At 36.4% G+C, this 20,887-nt stretch overlaps 1 long non-coding RNA gene and 1 pseudogene across 2 annotated transcripts; both read right to left on the bottom strand.

Moving 5' to 3' along the window:
• Window positions 1-4,020, bottom strand: LOC110820839 (5'-adenylylsulfate reductase 3, chloroplastic-like; annotated as a pseudogene). Its single transcript, XR_015818644.1, has 5 exons — window positions 3,826-4,020; window positions 2,352-2,507; window positions 2,010-2,133; window positions 655-1,474; window positions 1-498 (listed from the first exon to the last, which is right to left on the bottom strand). The product of XR_015818644.1 is annotated as a 5'-adenylylsulfate reductase 3, chloroplastic-like (transcript).
• A 13,271-nt stretch (window positions 4,021-17,291) lies between these two features.
• On the bottom strand, window positions 17,292-20,887 carry LOC148266513 (uncharacterized). The gene is made up of 2 exons (XR_015818643.1): window positions 18,774-20,887; window positions 17,292-18,232 (listed from the first exon to the last, which is right to left on the bottom strand). It is a non-coding gene; the product is annotated as an uncharacterized LOC148266513 (long non-coding RNA).

Here is a 20,887-nt window from a genome sequence, read left to right as displayed (position 1 = left end):
TTTTTAGTTACTGGTTAATTTAATGTTATTCCTTAAACTTTGAACCAAGGAAAAGGAAGGATTGACGAAATATCAATCCAAGACAATTTGCAAGCACCCAAAACCACGGAAATTAAGATGTCTACAAGTTAAGGAGGCAGTCGAAGAGAAAAAAAAGTATCAATGTCCTAACTTCTAAAGAAAGCTATTTACAATTTACGACAGTGCATTCTGGTACTATCATAAGAAGAGAGACACCGTATTAACTAGAAGAAACTGCATATCAATTACCTAAGGGCTTGCACAAAAGTCATCAATGAGCCAACGTCTCTATCCTCCGAAGGATACTTGATGGGCTTCGATGAGTGTTTTGGGAAAAACAAAATTGTAGGAAAGCTGCCGAGCTGCAGTTCTTGTTGGGGCAAATGCCTTCTGATCACCATCAGCCCTGAATTTCCCCACCTTCACTCCAGTCCCAGCCAACTTTTCAGCAAGTTCTAAGTAGGATTCTTCCATTGCCTGGACAGAAGTGCAAATCAATTGTTTTAGATACTTCAAAATTGATGACGGTAATTTAACAATAAAACTATGAGAAAGAACAGAATACTCCATGCAAAACTACAGGCGACGTTCAATTTTTCATCCAGCTGCTCCGTGTTTGCAAAGGCAATTTACCTGGCAGAAGCGGCACCAGGGCGCATATAGAACTACAAGCCACGATTCTCTCCGATTATCCAGTCTAGCCAAGTTCTCTATTCCAGTTCTACTCAATGCCACCAAGTTCTGACTATTAAAAAGGTCAGCGCGTGTGGAATTTCCATTTCTCTGGACAACATTTGATTCATTTTCAGTGCCACTAAGTTCAGGCACCTCTATCTGCTTGATGTTCCCCTTGTGAAGGCCACACTCTTTAGCTTCGGAATCCTCCCACCACCACCTACCTTCCCTTTCATGTTGTCCTGGCAGAACTGGCCTTGTGCATGGCTCACATCCAATTGAAATATAACCTTGTGCATGCAAAGGGTTGACAGGAACATTCATGGCTCGAAGGAAGCTCCATACTTCATGGCCTTCCATGTTGGCCATGGGATTCCACTTCACCAAGCTACCGATTCCCCCAACCATTCCTTCAAAGGAGGGATCGACTTGAACAATCGGAATATCTGCCCTTGTGCCGGGGGACGGATCTTTCCTTTGTCCAGTGATCCAAGCTCGGAGACCTTTAAGGGCCTTCCTAAGGGGCCTAACTTTCCTGACTCTGCAACACTCCTGGTGCCAATCTTCATAAAAAGAGAAGAGACCCTTATTCCTTACCAGTCCCTGAACTTCAACAGCATCTGGGAACGTGTACTCAATGTGAATGCCATAATGCTTCTCAACAGTGCTGAAGACCTCATACGTTTCTGGATTTAGCCTCCCAGTATCAAGACTGAACACCCGGAAAGGCCTCCCAGTTAATTTGGCATACTCAATCAAGGCGACATCCTCAGCTCCACTGAATAAACATGAACTAACTAAACATAAGTTCCCCAGTAAAGAAAAGTAACCACAAGCCTTGGAAGAAGAATGTTAATTTCCTAATGAATGAGGCGTGATCTGTACACGTGCAAGAGTTCGTATTCAACTTAACTGATATATTTCTTAATAGATTTCCAACAAATCAAGAGAACAATGAGTTATTCTAAACTACACTAACTAATTTCTTATTCAACTGATCCTATATGTTTTTACCACTAGCTAGCCGTTTGCCTCCCATATGTCAACCTCTGACCCAGGTTCTACTTCCTGGGTCTTGTGCCTGCCAAATACCCATGAAATACATAATCATACAATCTTTAAAGAAATTTATTTTGAAGCAGCTATTAGGTTTGATAGAAAATCAATGATCAAAGAACAATTTTTATTCTCAATTTAACCAAAAAAATGTCTACCATTATCATGATAACTTCCTGTTTTTAATTAAAGAAGAAACTTGCTGTATTATCAATACCTTCATGGAAAGAAAATGTGAGAAGTGTGAATAAAGGTACCTGAAGGCAATGGCAATATCATGGCCAAATTTCTCGAGAGCCTTGTCCACTATTTCAAGTGGAGAAGAATTTTCCATCTCCTTTGTCAGTTTCTCATAATCCTCATTCTCCGTCGCATCAACTTCTGTCAATTTCAATAAAAAAGCACATAGCTGACTAACTGAGTAAACAATTAAACGAGATGGAAAGTGGTGATTAAATAAATTCCTTAAATGTCTTAATAGACTAAGTGATTACTTTTCCCACTAATAACAAAATGATAAGTACCATAAATTTTAAGGAGTCCCTAATGTGTACGAAAAAACTTTTGTTTCAACTGTAGCAACTAGCAAACAAATTTACCTGGACCAACCGTAATAGCAGCAAAGGGAACAATTGAGTAATTCTTTTTTGGCTTCATACAAACTGGTTTCATTATGCAATGTCTTTGGTAGGAATTGCCTACCCCTTTTGCAAACATCCATCCAAGTGATTGGGAAACTGAACCAAATAATGGAGCTGCACAAAACAACATTGCAAAAGATGAAGGGAGAAATTGGAGAGATTGGACATAAATCAGCAGACATGGAAAAGGGACAGAGAGGAAGTAAACATAAAACCACATTCATTCATCTATAATATTTTTTTCCTACACACAATCACTGATCATGCTTTTCTTCTTAATCAGTTAAGCAACATGTATTGAATATTTGACACTGTTAAACCATACCTGATTCTTTTAATTGTGAATTTAAATTTCTGATATCACATGGACAAAATTGCAGGGTAGCCAAAAGGACTAAGATTTTAAGTAAAGTATTTATTTGTCTTTTAAAATAATAATAATAGTCTTTCTTTCGTGATAAACTGACTCTTATTGTGAAAGCTTCAATCTCACTTGTTAAGACTGAGAAATGACCCGAGATGGCTTTCTCCCTGGAGCCTAAGACACAGCCAAAACTCAAACCTTGCATAAAAAGTGAGAGTGGGATGTCATTTTGGTGCTATGACTAACACCAATATTATCTCAGGAAAAAGCACTACGTAGGGCACAGAGATTCTACAGGACGCTCATTAAATCTACCCATCCAATGAACCAACATGCGGTCGCCATGTCTAACAATAATACAAATATGCTTAAAGACAAATTATTGCAGCAACATGAGATTGACAACTTACAATCTGACACATCTGAATACAAAATCTTGGATAGTATCACTTTATCTATCGTTTTCCAGTGAAGTAGTTTACAAAATGACACGGTAGATTCATTCAAGAAAAACAAACAAATAAATAAAGGAAGAAGACCGATAGGACACCTTCTATTGTTACAAGATGCCAAAAATGGCACGCCACTATTTCCTTTATAACCACGCTACTCTCTGAAATTAAGAAAAAAATATACACTGACAATAGAATTGAGATCTGTTGAATGGCATAAATCAAGCAAGTTCACACAAAACACAAGCCTTTTATATCGTACTGCAAGAGAACCCCTTCTCAGCTCAGAAAATGAAATTACTACCATATTTATTGCATCAATCAGCACTGTCATCCAACGATCAAATATGATAAATCTCCATTAACTTCAGGATAGATGCTCTACAACTCAAAGAATTTGTCAATCACCGCATTTTCATAACTTCCATTACTTTTTTAGTACTTCATCATTATAATATCACTTTTGCGCGCGTTCTCGGCAAACATGAAAGCCGCGTAACTTATTCTCCTGACTTATTTACCAGAAACAGAAAATTTAATGAATATCTAACCATCAAGATTGAAGATACACCAAAAAAGAACTTGAAGAAAAGGTGGATGTAAAAAGTATATATACCTTTGAGTTCGGGTGAAGCAATTGAACCGCCGGCCAGAGAAGTTGAAGAAGAAGAAAGAGCCATTTATAAGAGTGAGAATTTCCTGACAAGAGACAGTGTGAGAGTAAGAGTTCGTGTCTACTGCGTGAAAGGGAAAGCAGAGGAACGGGACAGTAAAGTATCGGCTGAGGAGGAGATCATTTCTGGTTCATTGAACCTGGACGTGGTTCCATATATTGAGGATCATTGTCTTCTTCCTGCGTTACACGTGGCAGCTCCACAGTTTTTTGCATTAAAAAGTATTTTTTTAAGTCGGAACGGATTTTTTTTTTTTAAAAAAATTAGACCATACCCGTTGGTTCATTAGGAAATTTATTGATATGTTCGTGTACCATTGTGGAGTTGGCAATTTCATAATTTGTTCTTGGTTGGCGTAATAAGGTTTTTGTATTTCCTCATTTTCATTTAATTTAATTTTTACAAATACAAATATTTTTGTACTTATTATTAGCTACTACAAAATTATCTGTGTATAAGCTATATAACCAAAATTTTGATTTCTTGACACAATATCACTTGCAATAAACAAATAATATGAGACAAACAAATAGTAAAATTGTTGTTGTTAGACAAAAGATTACATCGAGTTTTTAATATATTATAATCATATTAATTAAGATAAATTAGCTGTCGAGAAATGTTTATTTTATTCAAAACGTAATAAGTTCATAAAAATTTATTTCGCTTTAATCATCATAATTCCATTAACACACAAATTAGTTAAGTTCTTTATTATACTAAGATAAATATTATAAGTCAATTAACATTAGTTCATAATAGAAATCTTACATGTTATTTGAGACTAACTGTTGAAATCCAAGCGACTATTTCAACAGCAATGTGAAGCTCTCTACATTAGATCCTTAGTGAGATATAATTTGTAACTCAGAACAAAGTATCAACACTCTGAAAGAATGCAAATGCTTGAGAATCTCTGGATTTCAATCGTAATCTTGATAATATAAATTCGACAGAGGAATTAAGAAGGAAGGAAAAAACTAACTACACGACTAATATTTAATTCAGTTTATGCAAGGAAACATATTCTTCACCATCTAATGATTCAAATATGCATATATCTACACACCTTTTATGTCAAGACAACAATTGGCTCTACACCAAACTTGTGCTTGAGTTCCCTTAGTTGATTCATGATTATCTTGATATCCTGAAGTCATCAAGAATTTGAAACCCAATTCAAAATGCAAGGATACATAGTGCAACCAAAAATAAATGATGGATCATGATGGTTATGTTATAATTAAAAGATCATAGAGCGATGGGTAGAGTAACCCAACATATTTATAAGTTATTATATATCCCCATACTTGAGGAATCAACATCCCAAGATGCACATTTCATGCCAACCATGTACGGAAATGGGCATGCGTATTAAAGGCCAAGGTATGAGAGAAAAACATAGATGGCTTTGATAACATTTTATAATAATGCAAGTATTTGGATTGACATTTTTCTAGCATTCATGTCTCTATGGCCTTTAATGCCAATTGAATTTTAGTTCATAATGATCTAAACTTAAAAACTATTTAGAAACTAGATTTCTTTTATTTTATTTTTAAACTCTAAATATCTGTCAATTATTTTACAAGATTAAGAGTTTTAAGCTGAGATTTTAATAACATAATAAAAAATAATAGTTTTACTTAATCTTTTAATAAAAAATTCTTAAATATTTTTCTATATCAGAAGAATACTTAAAAATAATTTCAATTAAACTTTATCAATATAAGAATTGTCCAAAGTTCCTAAACATAAGATAATTGTAAATTTTATTTTGATGAGGGATATAGTGATAGAAAATAAGGGGAGAAAGCTCTTTGTTTAAGTCTTTTTAAAAAAACATAGAATTGTTCTCTTTTTCGCTAAAAGCTCAGTAGTTTTTAACACTTCTAATCTTTAATCAACTACTACAATTTTTTCAGACAAAATGTACTTTAAACACCTTGAACTACAAAAATATATATAATACTCCAAACATCCTCAATAAGTTATAACTGGTCCTCAAAAAAACTTGAAGCTAGCAAGAAATAACCCATTTATTATTTATAATGTATCTTAAAAACTATGCTTCGGTGTACGGTATAGCCCAATTATTGTTTCATCCAATCAACTCCTACTATCACGTTGTAACTATTCAGTGAAATGATGCAGAAATTGTAGGTGACTTTGTAGTCTCGTATAGTTCACGTCACTTTTTTGCATTCAAGGTGGCTGGACATCTTTTGTCTGTTGACCCCCATAACTGTCAGTAGTTTACTGCTGATCATCTAGTTCTTGACCCATTTAAATGTTTTCTCATTTAGGAAGGAATGTAAGCTTCCATTATCTAGTAAGACCAAAACATCATATCATAATAATTTTCCTCGTATCTTCAGGGTTCTCCCTGTAGTGACTCCTTCTATTCTTTGTATGGATAGAGTGCCAGTAAAGTCTTCCTCAACCTCTTTAGGTCTTTCTGATTCTTTATCTTCTAGGATCTCTTCGGTCATAATCTCTTCTATTGTCATTATTGCTTTATTGAAGCATCAATGCTCTAAAAAAATACTGATCTCCACATTTGTAACAACTTTTAATTTTCTAGATTCTGCTCCATTTCCCATGCTCTTGGAAACTCTATCATTATATCAGTCTTTTTTTTATAATGGAGCACCATTGTTGGAGAGATAGGGATTCTTATACAGCTGTAACGTTTGGAACTGAAAATGAGATAAAAACATTAATTGAATGTGAAATCGAAACAATAGAGCTTAGAGTTTACATTCCTTACACAATAATTTAGAATACCCATAACTGTCAGTAGTTTACTGCTGATCATCTAGTTCTTGACCCATTTAAATGTTTTCTCATTTAGGAAGGAATGTAAGCTTCCATTATCTAGTAAGACCAAAACATCATATCATAATAATTTTCCTCGTATCTTCAGGGTTCTCCCTGTAGTGACTCCTTCTATTCTTTGTATGGATAGAGTGCCAGTAAAGTCTTCCTCAACCTCTTTAGGTCTTTCTGATTCTTTATCTTCTAGGATCTCTTCGGTCATAATCTCTTCTATTGTCATTATTGCTTTATTGAAGCATCAATGCTCTAAAAAAATACTGATCTCCACATTTGTAACAACTTTTAATTTTCTAGATTCTGCTCCATTTCCCATGCTCTTGGAAACTCTATCATTATATCAGTCTTTTTTTTATAATGGAGCACCATTGTTGGAGAGATAGGGATTCTTATACAGCTGTAACGTTTGGAACTGAAAATGAGATAAAAACATTAATTGAATGTGAAATCGAAACAATAGAGCTTAGAGTTTACATTCCTTACACAATAATTTAGAATACCCAATAGGGCTACGAGAATGTTTATTCTAAAAGAACAAATAAAAATCAAAAAAATAAACGAAAGATAAATAATTGAGCATCTTAAAACAACATTCACTAGCTTTTGAAGGAGTCTGGGTGGTGAACTATTTACAACCCTCTTATTGATCGGAATCTGGGTCTTGGTCCTCTTAATATGAAATAGTTAATGAATGGGTGAGTTACACTAACCCAATAAAAATATCACACTACTCACCGATACATAAAATAAAAGTTTGTAAAAATAATAAAAATAACCAATTGAACTTTTAATTTAAATAAATTCATTTATCAGAAGTAAAATCATTTATTGTATACTTACCGTTGTGAGATTTTCAAAACTGACCTACAGAGAATATAGCTCAACAACATTATAATCTCATATTCAAGTAAGCAAAAATAACAACTTTCCCTTTTTATTTGCCTATTAGTATCTATGGGGTCCATAGGGATGTCCCACTATACGCGAACCAATAACCAACCTTGTCAACTAACGGGCCGTCCCAATACCTTATCCGATATGAGCGCCAAAAATACCATCCATCAATACCTCGTTCAGTATAAGGGCGAAACAGGTCGCCCTCATACTCCGTCCAGTATGAGCACCAAAAATATCAATCCTCAATACCCCGTCCGGTATGAGCCGACGCTCACGGTAGGGTTCCCTATGTACCCGATCCGTCCACTATCTTTCAGAATATCCAGTAAGGGTACCATTCATTCATTCACTTAATCAATCAATTTTTTATTTACCTTTAATTTTTAATTTTACAATTTAATCGTAAATCAACGCAAGACAAATAATACAACGTCAAGAAAACACAACTGAATCATTTATCAGTATGAATCAAACAATCAGTTAAACAGGAAAATAAAAATAAATAACCAGTTCTGTCTCCATTAATAACCTGTAATTAATTCTCGAATATTTCTAAATTACGCAAAATACCGAATTATTGATAATTATACTTCAATTCCATAACGGAGAATAAGGTGATAGATTTTTATCCGAATCGGTGTCTGAAACACTGAACTTTCTATTGTGCCTACTAGCGGTTCTCAGGTTTTCTGAATTTTACTGCAGAGATAAAAACATGCTTTACGTATCTAAAAATATCCAAAAAAAATTTAAATCAATGTTAAAAACCTTTCCAACTAATTTCAAAATTCCGGTACCGGGGCATTATCGTGCTTCGGCGATGGCACCACCGCCCGTGGCAGTAATTTACCTCGGACTAGTCGTTTTCGGTTACTTTTTACCAATTTCAACAAGTTTTATACTCATCCCTGCGAAAAAATACATTAAAGAGTCTCGATTGACAAAAAAGTCAAAAAATAAAAATTTACCAGTAGCGGGATTTTTCGGTGCGGTAGCTCATCTTCGTGAATAGGCATTTTTCTTCGGTCAACTTATAGAAAACAGAATGGTGAACATAATGGTGGAAAGATCTCACAAAACAAGAGACGAGAAGGGACTCATCGGAGACGATTTTTAGTTTTTTCTGCGGCAACGCCACTGGGCTTTACTTGTAGTTTTCGGTTCATCCGCCGTTCCTTTTACTTCGATTTGGCCATGGCGGTGTTCAAAATCAAATTACGAGTGAATAAGAAAATTTTTACCTTTTTTAGAGATCGGAAGTAACTCCGGCACGGCGATGAACAACAATCAGCTCCCTTCTCCGACGACTGGTTCTTCTTCTTCAGCGGGGGGCTGACGGCTAGGGATTGAGTTCGGTGTGAAGTGAGATATTTATACTCATCTTCCTTAAATATGAGTCGTTTATCGTGTTTGATCTCGACCGTCCGATCGCGTTTAATGAAAAAATGAATCTAAACTGTTCATCGCGATTTGATCTCGACCATACGATCACGTTTAAAGAGGTAACGAATCTAAACCGTTCATCGCATTTAATCGCGACCGTCCAATCGCTTCTGAAGGAACGGATCCGAATTGTCGACGCGCGCAAGAACACATCAAGACCGTCTGATCATGGGTACACGGATTGCCAGTGTGACCTCCCGCATGGCACTGAGTCAGCGTGTCTTACCATGCAACGCACTCCAGTTCGTCGGGGCTGCTGATTGGACAATCCTACGTGATGTATTTTTTCTTAATTATATTTTGACTCTATTTTTTAATTTTTCTTTCAAAAAATACTATTGAACCCAAATTTTCACCTTTTTTAAAAAAATTATTTTCAATTTTATTCTTTTATTTTTTTCTAATTTTATATTAAATAAAAATTTATAAATTTAAAAATTATATTTATATGTATATATTTAATTTTAAAATTAATCTCGGACTAAATTTTGAGCTCGAGTATTACAACTTTCTCCTCTTAAAAGAAATTTGGTCCCTCAAATTTGTCTCTCTCACTCAATCAAACAGTTTGGGATACTAGGCTCTGAAGTCCGATTCTCGCTCCCATATGGCCTCTCTTTGTGTGTGATTCTGTTATAAAATCTTAACGAAAAATTTTTTTCGATTGCGGAATACTCTGTTCTTTCAGTTCACAATACCTACCAGTACCTATTCATAGAATAGATCCTCTTAGAGTGAAAGAGACTCATTGACCAAAACGTGAAAAGGGTCCAGGTTGTACTTGCGTAAGCATGGACACATGAAACACATTATGGAGCTTGGATAGTTTTAGAGGTAGTGCTAGTTTGTAGGCAGCGGTGCTAATTCTGTCTAAGATTTTAAATGACCCAATAAACTGGGAATTTAGTTTCTCCCTCTTGCCAAACCTAATGATTTCTTTAAAATGAGTGACTTTAAGGAACACCCGATCATCTTTCTCAAATTTCAAATCCCTCCTCCGAGTATCCGCATAACTCTTCTGTCTGCTCTGAGCCTTTTGGATGTTCTTCCTGATCTTAACTATTTTGGCTGTAGTCTCTTTTACAAGATCTGGACCGAACAATTTTCTATCACCCACATCTTCCCAACAGATCGACGATTTGTATGGGTGGCCATATAACATTTCATACGGAGTCATGCCGATACTTGCTTAGTAACTATTATTATAAGCGAACTCTATTAAAGGTAAATGATCATCCCAATGGCCCCCGAAGTCAAGAACACAAGCTCAGAACATATCCTCTAGTGTGCAGATTGTCCTTTCTGATCCATCGGTCTGAGGGTGGAATGCGATACTAAGGGACAGTTTCGTTCTCATGACTTGTTGAAAACTAGATCATAACCGAGAAGTGAACCTAAGGTCTTTGTCGGACACTACTGTCACTAGCACTCTATGTAATCTGACTATCTCCCGGATATACATTCTCGCTAACTTATCTAATTGGTCGGTCATCTTGATGGCCAAGAAGTGGGAAAGCTTGGTGAACCGGTTAATAATTACCCAAATGGCATCATATCCCGAACGTGCCCTAGATAATCCTGTCATGAAATCTATTGTAATTTGTTTCCACTTTCACTTAAGAAATGGTAATGGCTGAAGTAGTCCGTCTGAGCGTTGATGCTCTGCCTTAACTTACTGACATACCAAACACTTGGAAATAAAGTCGGTCACATCTCTTTTCATCCCGTTCCACCAAAATCAGGGTCGCATACTTTGATACATCTTAGTACTTCTGGGATGCATGATAAACTTTGAATTACGAGCCTTTGTCATGATGTTTATTTCCAGCTCATTGTCACATAAAACACACACCCTGTCCTGAAATTTAAGCAACTCATCGACAGAAACTCGAAATTCTAGATTTACTCCATCTTCTGCATCTTTCTAGAGGGCTGCTAGGGTGAAATCGGTGGATTGATCTTCTTTTATTATCTGAATCAACTCAGGTTGAATAGTTAGGTGGGCCAAGCATGTAACTCTCTTCAGGTCCTGAAGTCGTACCTGTTGTGCAGTCCCTGTTACCCTGCATTCTGAAACCATTAGGTGAGCTAATATACCTACATTTTTTCTGTTGAATCTGTCAGCTACCACGTTGTCATTTCCCAGGTAATACAAGATGTTGCAATCGTAGTACTTGAGGAGTTTTATCCATCTTCTCTAACGCATGTTGAGATCTTTTTGAGTGGATATGTGTTTCAAGTTTTTATGTTCGGTATATATTTGAAAAGCCTCCTCATACAAATAATTACGCCAAGTCTTCAAGGCGTGGATAATTGCGACAATTTTTAAATCATTGATGGGATAGTTTTGCTCATGACTTTTTAACTGCCTGGACCCCGAGGCTATGACCTTCCCATGCTGCATCAAAACACAACCCAACCCCAGGTAGGAAGCATCACTGTAAACTGTATATCCACATGTCCCGCTCGGCAAGACCAACACATGTACAGTAGTCAACTGCTTCTTTAGTTCTGAAAAACTCTTTTCACAGTACTCGTTCCATTCAAACTTGACATTCTTCTTTGTGAATCGAGTTAAAAGAGCAGTTAGGCTAGAAAATCGTTCGACAAACCTACGATAATAACCTATCATCCCCAAAAAGCTACGAATCTTATTGACTGAAGTCAATTTTTTACAACCGAGCACTGCATCAACTTTTTTGGGGTTCATTGACACTACATCCCTTGATATGATGTGTCCTAGGAATGTAGTCTGCTCGAGCCAGAACCCACACCTACTCAACTTTACATATAACTTCTTTTCTTTGAGAACCTAGAAAACCTGAGTCAGATGGTGAGCGTGTTCCTCTCTACTTTTTGAATAGATCAGGATATCATCGATAAATACAATGATGAACTGATCCAGGAATTATCTGAAAACCCTGTTCATCAAATCCATGAAAATAGTTAGTGCATTGATTAGTCCAAATGGCATGAACAGAAACTCATAGTGTCCGTACCTAGTTCGAAAAACTGTTTTGGGAAGTCTTCTACCTTAATATTTACCTGATGGTAACCTGAACGCAGGTCTATTTTTTAGAAGACCTGAACACCCTGCAACTGATAAAAAAAGTCATCAATCTTGGGGAGGGAGTACTTGTTCTTGATCGTGATTATGTTCAGTCATCTGTAGTCAAAACATACCTTAATGTCTCATCTCCCTTCCTTATAAATGTAACTCCAGCACCCCAACGGGACACATTATACCGGATGAATCCACTATTCTGCAATTCATTGATCTGGTTCCTCAGCTCCTCCATCTCAACACGACTTATGCGGTAAAGGGCAAACGAAATAAGTTGGGTACATGACTAAAGATCTATGGTGAATTCAACTTCTCTGTCAACTGGCAGTCTGGATAGTTCGTCCGGGAATACATCCGAGAAGTCTCAGATAACCGGAATCTCTTGAATACAAAATTTTTTCTTAGGTTTACCTAGTTACAGAAAACAGTCAAATTAAAGCACCTAATAATAGGAAAAATTGTCATGAGGGAATAATGTTTAAAGAATTTTATTAATTTGTAAATGACTCTTCATTAGAAGGGTTTAATACAAGTTTTTTATGAAAACAATTTACGGTAGCGTGATACGCCGCTAACCAGTTTATTTTTAAAATTACATCAAAGTCCATCGTATCAATCTCTATTAGGTCTACAGTCAATTTTCTATATGTTATATCTATAATACAGGCTCTGTATATAACCTCCTGTAGTAGTGTCCTACTCCCATGAGTAAACACAAAGAACACAGAATCAAATCTTTCAGGTAATATATTCAAATTTGGTGTAAAAGCGTGTGAAACAAATGAATGTGAAGCACCAGTATCAATCAAAACATGTGCAAAATGATTACAGATAGTATACGTACAATGTATCACGTATGGGTTAGCTTATGCATCTTATTGAGTAAGGTTGTAAGCCCTACCCTACATAGGAGGTCTGGCCTGATTTTGATTTCTCAGGCACTCTCTCGCGTAATACTAGGCACTCCCACATCTACGGCAAGTATTATTAAGGTGATAACAGGGTCGGTCCCCATGATCCTTATTGCAGTGTTGTTAAGTCTTACTGCGTCCTATTGTCAGAATCTGAGGAGAAGCTTTGAGTCATTGGCATAGGTCTCTTATTCTGTTGAACAAGTGCAGTGGGTGCTGGTCTGCAGTGTGAAATCGAGGGCCTGAGGTTCCTTACTGCTAGAGGAAAAATACGAATGTTCCTCTCCACTAGCTGTGCCTTAGCCAGAACAGCTGAATAAGTATTGAGCTCGAACACATATAGCTGCTATCTAATATTAAGACGAAGGCCCCACTCGAACTTTCTTGCCTTTCTGTCTTCATTCATCATGCTCTCATGGGAATACCGGCCCAACTTTAGAAACTTTCGGGCATATTTTGATACAGTCATATCACCCTGGACTAGATGTGCAAATTTCATTTCTTTTAGATGTCGGAAATACTCTGGGAGGTACTCTGTATTGAAGACCATCAAGAACTGTTCCCAAATGACTGGAACAGGTAGGGTAGCCTGCTTGAGTTGCCACCAGCGGTCTGCCTCTCTCACCAGTATGTAGGTGACAAGTATGACTCTCTGTTTGGAAATCACCCAAGAGTCGTAAAAGGTCTTCTCTATCTCAGGTAACCAGTACCCGACCTCTTCAAAAGAGGATGCCCCTACAAAAGTAAATGAGTTTAGTCTTTTCTACCTCTCAATGTAGTCTGGGTCCATCATGGAAGGAACTGGATCCCGTGGAAAAGGGTTTGGATGATACGATGGGGCACCGAATTGTACTGTGGTGGTACCGGGTGATTTGATTAGGGCACTGCGCTATACTGTGGTGGTGTCGGGTGATGCAATTGGGGCACTAGGCCATACTGTGGTGGTGTCGGATGGTACTGTGAAGGAGTAGGGTCATACCGAGGTGGCTCAGAATCCTCCCGCTGCAGGGATGGCTCAACTTGTGGCAGTGGGAGAGGGTTAAGTAGCTCCCTCATTCTTCCCGAATCTGCTGGGCAATGATGAGTCTCCAATATTTCAAATAGTCAATCAACATCTTCTCAAAGCAAACCCTCCCGGACTGCTCGATTTAGTGAGAGTCTTCCTCTCCTTATCTATCTGTACCTGCATTTCACAATGAATGGTTGAATGATAATTCATTTTTTTGTTGTTTCCTATGGTTTTTGTGTAAAGAATAGTTCCGGGGAACCTGGTTCTGATATCAACTGTAAAGCTCAGAACTGAAAATGAGATAAAGACATGAATTGAATGCGTAAGCGAAACAATATAGTTTAAGGTTTACATTTCTTATACAATAATTTAGAATACCCAATAAGCTTACAGGAATGTTCCTTCTAAAAGAACAAATGAAAATTAAAGAAATAAACAAAAGGTAAACAACTGAGCATCTTAGTACAACCTTCACTAACTTCTGAAGGAGTTCGGGCGATGAACTATTTAAAACCCTCTTGGTGATCGGGATCTAGATCTTGTTCCTTTTTATCTGAAATAGTTAATGAATGGATGAGCTACACTAGCACAGTAAGAATATCACACTACTCACCGATATAGAAAATAAAAGCTAGTAAAAATCATAAAAACAACCAATGAAACTCTTAATTTAAGTAAATTCATTTATCATAAGTAAAACCATTTATTACATACTTACCGTTGCGAAATTTTCAAAATTGATTTATAGAAACAATAGCTCAATATTCTCATATTCAAGTAAGTAAGAATAACAACTTTCATTTTTTATTTGTCTACTGCTATCTATAGGGGTCCATAGGGATGTCCCACTATGCGTGAACCAACATCCAACTTTGTCAACTAACCGACCGTCCCCGTACTCCGTCCGATATGAACGTCAAAAATATCATCTCTCAATATCTCATCCGGTATGAGGGTGAAACGGACCGTTCCCATATCTCATCCGGTATGAGCGCCAAAAATATCAATCTTCAATATCCCGTCCGGTATGAGATGACGTTCACGGTAGGGTTCTCTATGTGTCCGGTCTGTCCACCATCTCCACGATATCCAGTAAGGATATTATTCATTCATTCACTTAATCAATCAATTTTATGTTTACCTTTAATTTTCAGTTTTACAATTTAACTGTAAATTAATGTAAGACAAACAATAAATGCATCAATAAAACACAACTAAATTATTTTACCGGTATGAATCAAACAATTAGTTAAACAGAATAACAATAATAAATAACTGGTTCTGACTCTATTAGTAATTTATAATTAATTCTTGAAATTTTTTAAATTACGTAAAATACCGTATTATTGATAATTAGACTTCAATTCCATAACATAAAATAAAATGAGGGATTCTTACTCGAATTGGTGTCTAAAACATTGAACTTTCTACTGCGCCTACTAGCGGTCACCTAGTTTCCTGAATTTTCCTACAGAGGTAAAAACACCATTCACGTACCTAAAAATACTCCAAAAGAACCCAAAATGATAGATGCCTAGAAAACACAAGGATTGCAAAAAGAAAGCTTCTATTTTTGGGATAGAAAAACTAAAATTTTTTTGTTAATTAATACTTGTCTCATCCATAATCTGATGGGGCTTTAAATAGGAAGGGAAACAATTTCTCCCTATTATCCAGGGAGCACAACGGCTAGTAGCAACCAAATAATCTCAACAAATCAAAAGACAAAATAATACTTGAGTTAAATTAAAAAACAGAGGATAAGTTGATGCTAAATAGTTGACCGGGTCTTGAGAAAGTTCTACTTGCTTCAACGATATCAAAATAAGATATACTTGGGATTCTTGACTAAGATCCTTGCTGATCTTCTGGTTGTATCATTGCCACGCGGCGCGCTCCCGTTCGTCGGAGCTGCTGATTGGGCAGTCCTACATGACGCATTTTTTTTATTTATATTTTGACCCCAGTTTCTGATTTTTCTTTCAAAAATATCTCCCGAACCCAAATTTTCACTCATTTTTCTTAAATTATTTTCAATTTCATCATCCACTTATTTTTTTTCTAATTTTATATTAAATAAAAATTTATAAATTTAAAATTTATATTTTTATATATATACATTTTTTAATTTAAAATTAACCTCGAGTCGAATTTCGGGTTTTGGTATTACAGCTTTATTACTGATTTTTTTTTTCTGTAAGACCTGCTAGAATGTTTGATTAAACGTTTATAACTTAAAAAAGTTTTATCATGGGTTATAGTTGCAGCGTGAGGCCATTGATAAAAGTGAATATAAAAAACTTTTCTAAAAGTGTTAAATTATCTGCATCTATAAAAGAGTGTAAATATTCAAATTGTTCCATATAATCGAGACTGGTCCTTTTTAGTATACTTTGTTGAACTCCTCTATAAAGTCTTTTCGGGAGAGTCCACTAAATAGCTGGCAAATTTCTTCCACAAAGTATTCCCAGTATAAGCTGTCAAATTTGGCTACTCACCCACGATACTACATGTCGGCTACTTCTCCCAAATATAGGGATGTAATCTCCATTTTTTGCTCTTCGATGGTGTTGTAGAGTATAAAATATTTTTCACATCATTGAACCCACCCATGAGGGCTTTCTCCTTCAAAAATCAGAATTTTCACTTTAAAAAGTGTAGAATTGTGGGCCAAAACTGAGTCAGTTCACAGTCATGGCGATCTAATTTGATCCAATGGCTCTACTAGGCAATTTCTGATCAACCCAATTCGGGTCGATGTTGGATCGGATCATTTTAGGCCAGTTCGGACCGGTTTGGCCTAATATATTTCTTCAACCAATTGGGTCCGATTCGATGGGGCTGGAAAAGGTAACCCTAACCCTTGTCTTCCTGATTCTGAGCTCACGCCACATAAGGGAGGCAGGAGGCCTCCACCTTCATGGGCCTCGGCTTCTTGATGCACTAAGCTCCATTCGGTTTAGTCGACGGATCCGCCACGGAACAAATCCAGCATCACGCTGAACTGCCGGCACAATTCATCCATGAATGCCAAGAGTTTCAAGCCGACTTCCTTCACGGTGAACATCTTGGGATTCTTGGGTTTAGCCATCGCGACCTTCCATTTTAACCAAGTTCAAGCAGCCACATCAGCGTAAGATTTAGCCGGTTCGAGCTCTGATACTAACTTGTCAAATGCCTTAGACATGGATTTTGACTTGAGGAAAATAAAAAATAATAAGAAGAGAATGAATAAGATGATGAAGAATCTGAAGAGAAAGAGAGATAATAGTTTTTTTTATTGAATTCGATTGATGATTACAAAACAGTAAAAAAAGGGCTTTTTATAGGCCTTGAGACAATAAAGAAAAGCTTCATTGGTGGCCGGAATTGCACTTCCCATTATTAGGCGCGGCAGCGGCCATAGGATGAATTGGTGATGGATTCAGCACCGGCTACGAGATTGAATGGTTAGAGTTTGTCAACCCTGATTCCAGTCTCGACCAATTTCCCATTTTGCCCTTCGTGTTCTGATTTCTCTATTCCGGCTTTCTTTCTATGATAAACCCTTAAGGGTTTCCTTATATATTTCTTCTAAAGTGTCTTTAAGTCCATTCCAGTTGTTGTAATTTTCATTACTCAATAGAAAACAGAATACACGCAAGACAAAGATGTTACATTATTTGTGTCAAAATTTTCACACTTATAAAAAAAAAACACCTAAAAATTGAAGTTTTGTAAATTTAAGGACTAAATTGAACAAAAATAACTATCATAACCTAATTATAATATGACCAATAGTGTAGAAACTAAAAATCATAGTTTGTCCTATATAAAATATTAAGTTGCATCACAAATAGTTACATTGAAAAATATAGATACTATTCACTAAAAAGAAAAACATAGCATTAGGGGAAAGTTAGAAGCTAAAATTCCAGCTGTTTACATGCATTAAATCCCATAACCAAATCGCAATGGTAGTACCAAAAACATTTATGATTGTCATGTTTATCTGCAATAAAATCATGGCCGCATACAGATAAAGTAGGCCATACTCTAAGAAACTGAAGAGAAGATACCATAATATGCAGCGGAATCATGTCCCAGTATCTCACAGGATATGAAAATTTGTGAAGTTTCAACTTACATAAAAAATCCTCTGTTTGATGGTTAACCCATCTTCCATCCCTATTACTCGAAGATATGTCAATCTACAAAATCCAAATAAAGAATGAGGAAGATAGAGGGAAAAGGGAACCAATTATCAAACTGAAAAGTATCCTCCAGATATCAAACATGTAAAATTTAAACAATCGTGCAGCCATGGCAACTAATATATGGAAGCAGCTGCGGGACAAAATAATTAAATGAAAATCATAATTGGTTGATCACTGCATGGTTTGAGAGGCTCAGCAGAAAGAATAGTAGAAAAACAGAAAAGGAAAATCAATTCTAGTAACTGACAGCCCCATGTTTCTAGTAGCTGGTGGGATTGGCACCTAATTTGTCCAAAAGTAAACAAGTTTCATGGAAATTCCATTACATTTTAATGTGGAAGCCCTGTGAAAGAACTAAGTCCAATAAGAACTGTTGAGATGTTATGGTATAGGTCCGAAGTTCGAACCCTAATCTAAAAGAGGAGCTTCATCAAACGCTTCAACCTTAGCATATATCTCAACTTTTGAACTTTTCCCATCTTATTTACTTAATATATCAAACAAAAGCCAGTATATTTATCAGATATGTAAGTACCCGTGCCATGCTTGCTCATAGCTGAATATTGTCTTTACAAGCTTCACGTTTGGAGCCTCAATTGTTCCATCTGCATAACTTTATAGAGTAAGCAGAGGACAGACTGGTACTCAACATGCAACAGCAAATAAGCAGCATACTGTTTCGTTCTATAGCGGATAAAAAGGAATCTCCACTTTTAGAGCTTGCGTATATGATCAAGGGCTTGGCTTGATATTTTACTAAACCAGCACAGGCAAAGATATAAGAAACAGAAATAAATTTAAACAAGAAACATTAGAGAAAATCAACTAGAGAAGCAACAAACAGTGCAAAAGGTAATCTGTACAAAAAAAAAAAGAACAAATAAATTTCCCAGAACGCAATGCCATCCATAGTAGTAATGGAATGGATGAAAGATAAATGAAACAGCATTCCTGCAGAAACATGAAACTCGTACCCAGACCAATAAGGGGAAAGTCTGAGCTACCATCCTCCCAAATTTCCAACACATGAAGTTGGTGAATACTTGTATCATAATAAGCAACTCCAACTCTGGATTGAAAGTTCCAGTTTAGGACACTACCTGTCAATATTTAAAATAAATGTGCAAAACAAGCACTGTGAGTGATCCCTCTGTTTAGATGCGCACTTCCATCTTACCAACTTCATAGCATTCTATTTATTTGGAACTGGTTTCTGATCCACATATCTGTTGCACATTCTTTTGAATTTCACTACCTCGACTACAAAGGTTGATATATACCACTAAAGCTTCTTTGCATTGCCAAGACTCTTATGTACAGACTTACATTTCACATGACATGCCACAACTTATTTGTAAAGCTCATCAAGATACAACAGTGGAAGTCAAAGCTCACCGATGACCCTGTTGTAGTATGCATGCCATGTAGATCTGCTTCTTTACATTGCCAAGACTTTTATGTACAGACTTACACTTTCCATGATATGCCACAAGTTATTTGTGAAGCTCATCAAGATAAAAATATGGAAGTCAAAGCTCACCAATGACCTTGCAGTACGCATGCCATAAGACCGGCATAATTTAGATACAGGAAATTAAATGGCTCGCCCTGGAGAGGCAATATCAACCATAAAGTCAATATGAACATAATAAACAATTATCCAACTGTCCAAAACACATTTCTTAGAAGCAGCAGAAGAAACCAGTACAGTGAGTAAGATAAACATAAGAACGTCTGCAGGGTATTCACCTAATAGCTTCCAAAATCTATGAGACAATTCCATAACAAAAAGGAAGGTTGTCATTAAATGACCAAGGCCATCAATGGCGTCATCCCAATCATACTTCGCATAAAGTAGAGATCACATTAATTAACCTAATAGAACAGTCATTTGGATACAAACTGAACTGAAAGAAATTTCTCGAATACAAGGAATCCACTCAAAGATTGTCAGCATTTATTTGAACCAAAACAATCAAAAGTATATTCTCATAAGACATTACAAATTACGATACGGTACGAGAGTATATGCGATAACTGACAAGCCAAAACCAGAATCATAAACCAGAACAGGCAATGCGAATCGCTTTAAAAACTGAAGTTCACTCTCGATTCGCTTTCGCAATGATTCTATTTGAGAATGAAGCGTCAATATTCAACTTCAACTAAGTCAATCGATCGGACTTCATCATTTTCTGAAAATGATATAGATACAGAATAAAACGAGTTCCGCTCTTTTGTTCTTTCCATTTTCCTGGCAACCAAACAGAAAAAGAGCAAACGTGAAGAGAAAATGAAAAGACGGAGAATCGACCTGCGGCACAGCTTCGGTTTTGTCCATTTCCTACATTTTTACTGCTCGAAATTAAAGAGAGAGAGAGAGAGAGAGAGCAACAAAAAGCAATTTGAAGAAAGAAATAATCGGCGCGTGGAAGTATTTTGAAACTTCTTTTTCTTGGTTGTATTTAAAAGAGATTCACCACTGTACTCTATTTTGGTCAACCACTCGTCTCCTGTTGACCGTTTATATACCAGCCAGTTGACTAGAGTCACACAAGACAAATATACATGTTTAAATACAGGACTAAACTCTGACTCACTACTTAACGCCGTAAGCACCCCGCACGGCGGCAGAGACGGTGGTGACGT

The sequence above is a fragment of the Carica papaya genome, chromosome 4 (assembly GCF_054855325.1).
Source record: "Carica papaya isolate Zhongbai chromosome 4, ASM5485532v1, whole genome shotgun sequence".
Lineage (NCBI taxonomy): Eukaryota > Viridiplantae > Streptophyta > Magnoliopsida > Brassicales > Caricaceae > Carica > Carica papaya.
This window is presented reverse-complemented; position numbering and strand designations above follow the sequence as displayed.